This window comes from Poromitra crassiceps (genome assembly GCF_964638095.1).
Source record: "Poromitra crassiceps genome assembly, contig: HAP1_SCAFFOLD_144, whole genome shotgun sequence".
In the NCBI taxonomy this organism is placed as follows: Eukaryota; Metazoa; Chordata; class Actinopteri; order Beryciformes; family Melamphaidae; genus Poromitra; species Poromitra crassiceps.
In genome coordinates this window covers 142,621-147,374 of record NW_028152221.1, presented here as the reverse complement: position 1 = coordinate 147,374, position 4,754 = coordinate 142,621, and positions in this window count along the sequence as shown.

Sequence of the window (4,754 nt, the reverse complement as noted above, 5' to 3'; positions counted from 1 at the left end):
TTGAGCGGAGAGGTACTTGTACATGGAGCGGAGAGGTACTTGTACATGAGAGCGGAGAGGTATTTGTACATGGAGCGGAGAGGTACTGTCGACACTTGACATTGAGCGGAGAGGTACTTGTACATGGAGCGGAGAGGTACTTGTACATGGAGCGGAGAGGTACTTGTACATGGACCGGAGAGGTACTTGTACATGGAGCGGAGAGGTACTTGTACATGGAGCGGAGATGTACTTGTACATTGAGCGGAGAGGTACTTGTACATGGAGCAGAGATGTACTTGTACATGGAGCGGAGATGTACTTGTACATTGAGCGGAGAGGTACTTGTACATGGAGCGGAGAGGTACTTGTACATGGAGCGGAGATGTACTTGTACATGGAGCGGAGAGGTACTTGTACATGGAGCGGAGATGTACTTGTACATTGAGCGGAGAGGTACTTGTACATGGAGCAGAGATGTACTTGTACATGGAGCGGAGAGGTACTTGTACATGGAGCGGAGAGGTACTTGTACATGGAGCGGAGAGGTACTTGTACATGGAGCGGAGAGGTACTTGTACATTGAGCGGAGAGGTACTTGTACATGGAGCGGAGAGGTACTTGTACATGGAGCGGAGAGGTACTTGTACATTGAGCGGAGAGGTACTTGTACATGGAGCGGAGAGGTACTTGTACATGGAGCGGAGAGGTACTTGTACATGGAGCGGAGAGGTACTTGTACATTGAGCGGAGAGGTACTTGTACATGGAGCGGAGAGGTACTTGTACATGGAGCGGAGAGGTACTTGTACATGGAGCGGAGAGGTACTTGTACATGGAGCGGAGAGGTACTTGTACATTGAGCGGAGATGTACTTGTACATGGAGCGGAGATGTACTTGTACATGGATCGGAGAGGTACTTGTACATGAGAGCGGAGAGGTACTGTCGACACTTGTACATTGAGCGTAGAGGTACTGTCGACACTTGTACATTGAGCGGAGAGGTACTTGTACATGGAGCGGAGAGGTACTGTCGACACTTGTACATTGAGCGGAGAGGTACTTGTACATTGAGCGGAGAGGTACTTGTACATGGAGCGCAGAGGTACTTGTACATTGAGCGGAGAGGTACTTGTACATGGAGCGGAGAGGTACTTGTACATGAGAGCGGAGAGGTACTTGTACATGGAGCGGAGAGGTACTTGTACATTGAGCGGAGAGGTACTGTCGACACTTGTACATTCAGCGGAGAGGTACTTGTACATGGAGCGGAGAGGTACTGTCGATACTTGACATTGAGCGGAGAGGTACTTGTACATGGAGCGGAGAGGTACTTGTACATGGAGCGGAGAGGTACTTGTACATGGAGCGGAGAGGTACTTGTACATTGAGCGGAGAGGTACTTGTACATGGAGCGGAGAGGTACTTGTACATTGAGCGGAGAGGTACTGGTACATGGAGCGGAGAGGTACTTGTACATGGAGCGGAGAGGTATTTGTACATGGAGCGGAGAGGTATTTGTACATGGAGCGGAGAGGTACTTGTACATTGAGCGGAGAGGTACTTGTACATGGAGCGGAGAGGTACTTGTACATGGAGCGGAGAGGTACTTGTACATGTAGCGGAGAGGTGCTTGTACATGGAGCGGAGAGGTACTTGTACATTGAGCGGAGAGGTACTTGTACATGGAGCGGAGAGGTACTTGTACATGGAGCGGAGAGGTACTTGTACATTGAGCGGAGAGGTACTTGTACATGGAGCGGAGAGGTACTTGTACATGGAGCGGAGAGGTACTTGTACATGGAGCGGAGAGGTACTTGTACATGGAGCGGAGAGGTACTTGTACATGGAGCGGAGAGGTACTTGTACATGGAGCGGAGAGGTACTTGTACATGGAGCGGAGAGGTACTTGTACATTGAGCGGAGATGTACTTGTACATGGAGCGGAGATGTACTTGTACATGGATCGGAGAGGTACTTGTACATGAGAGCGGAGAGGTACTGTCGACACTTGTACATTGAGCGTAGAGGTACTGTCGACACTTGTACATTGAGCGGAGAGGTACTTGTACATGGAGCGGAGAGGTACTGTCGACACTTGTACATTGAGCGGAGAGGTACTTGTACATTGAGCGGAGAGGTACTTGTACATGGAGCGCAGAGGTACTTGTACATTGAGGGGAGAGGTACTTGTACATGGAGCGGAGAGGTACTTGTACATGAGAGCGGAGAGGTACTTGTACATGGAGCGGAGAGGTACTTGTACATTGAGCGGAGAGGTACTGTCGACACTTGTACATTCAGCGGAGAGGTACTTGTACATGGAGCGGAGAGGTACTGTCGATACTTGACATTGAGCGGAGAGGTACTTGTACATGGAGCGGAGAGGTATTTGTACATTGAGCGGAGAGGTACTTGTACATTGAGCGGAGAGGTACTGTCGACACTTGTACATTCAGCGGAGAGCTACTTGTACATGGAGCGGAGAGGTATTTGTACATTGAGCGGAGAGGTACTTGTACATGGAGCGGAGAGGTACTTGTACATAGAGCGGAGAGGTACTTATACATGGAGCGGAGAGGTATTTGTACATTGAGCGGAGAGGTACTTGTACATGGAGCGGAGAGGTACTTGTACATGAGAGCGGAGAGGTATTTGTACATGGAGCGGAAAGGTACTGTCGACACTTGTACATTGAGCGGAGAGCTACTTGTACATGGAGCGGAGAGGTACTTGTACATGAGAGCGGAGAGGTACTTGTACATGGAGCGGAGAGGTATTTGTACATGGAGCGGAGAGGTTCTGTCGACACTTGACATTGAGCGGAGAGGTACTTGTACATGGAGCGGAGAGGTACTTGTACATGAGAGCGGAGAGGTATTTGTACATGGAGCGGAGAGGTACTGTCGACACTTGACATTGAGCGGAGAGGTACTTGTACATGGAGCGGAGAGGTACTTGTACATGGAGCGGAGAGGTACTTGTACATGGACCGGAGAGGTACTTGTACATGGAGCGGAGAGGTACTTGTACATGGAGCGGAGATGTACTTGTACATTGAGCGGAGAGGTACTTGTACATGGAGCAGAGATGTACTTGTACATGGAGCGGAGATGTACTTGTACATTGAGCGGAGAGGTACTTGTACATGGAGCGGAGAGGTACTTGTACATGGAGCGGATATGTACTTGTACATGGAGCGGAGAGGTACTTGTACATGGAGCGGAGATGTACTTGTACATTGAGCGGAGAGGTACTTGTACATGGAGCAGAGATGTACTTGTACATGGAGCGGAGAGGTACTTGTACATGGAGCGGAGAGGTACTTGTACATGGAGCGGAGAGGTACTTGTACATGGAGCGGAGAGGTACTTGTACATTGAGCGGAGAGGTACTTGTACATGGAGCGGAGAGGTACTTGTACATTGAGCGGAGAGGTACTTGTACATGGAGCGGAGAGGTACTTGTACATGGAGCGGAGAGGTACTTGTACATGGAGCGGAGAGGTACTTGTACATTGAGCGGAGATGTACTTGTACATGGAGCGGAGATGTACTTGTACATGGATCGGAGAGGTACTTGTACATGAGAGCGGAGAGGTACTGTCGACACTTGTACATTGAGCGTAGAGGTACTGTCGACACTTGTACATTGAGCGGAGAGGTACTTGTACATGGAGCGGAGAGGTACTGTCGACACTTGTACATTGAGCGGAGAGGTACTTGTACATTGAGCGGAGAGGTACTTGTACATGGAGTGGAGATGTACTTGTACATTGAGCGGAGAGGTACTGGTACATGGAGCGGAGATGTACTTGTACATTGAGCGGAGAGGTACTTGTACATGGAGTGGAGATGTACTTGTACATTGAGCGGAGAGGTACTGGTACATGGAGCGGAGATGTACTTGTACATTGAGCGGAGAGGTACTTGTACATGGAGTGGAGATGTACTTGTACATGGAGCGGAGATGTACTTGTACATTGAGCGGAGAGGTACTTGTACATGGAGCGGAGATGTACTTGTACATGGAGCGGAGAGGTACTTGTACATGGAGCGGAGAGGTACTTGTACATGGAGCGGAGATGTACTTGTACATGGAGCGGAGATGTACTTGTACATGGAGCGGAGAGGTACTTGTACATGGAGCGGAGAGGTACTTATACATTGAGCGGAGACGTACTTGTACATGGAGCGGAGATGTACTTGTACATTGAGCGGAGAGGTACTTGTACATTGAGCGGAGAGGTACTGGTACATGGAGCGGAGATGTACTTGTACATTGAGCGGAGAGGTACTTGTACATGGAGCGGAGAGGTACTTGTACATTGAGCGGAGAGGTACTTGTACATTGAGCGGAGACGTACTTGTACATGGAGCGGAGATGTACTTGTACATGGAGCGGAGATGTACTTGTACATTGAGCGGAGAGGTACTTGTACATGGAGCGGAGATGTACTTGTACATGGAGCGGAGATGTACTTGTACATGGAGCGGAGAGGTACTTGTACATGGAGCGGAGAGGTACTTATACATTGAGCGGAGACGTACTTGTACATGGAGCGGAGATGTACTTGTACATTGAGCGGAGAGGTACTTGTACATTGAGCGGAGAGGTACTGGTACATGGAGCGGAGATGTACTTGTACATTGAGCGGAGAGGTACTTGTACATGGAGCGGAGAGGTACTTGTACATTGAGCGGAGAGGTACTTGTACATTGAGCGGAGACGTACTTGTACATTGAGCGGAGATGTACTTGTACATTGAGCGGAGA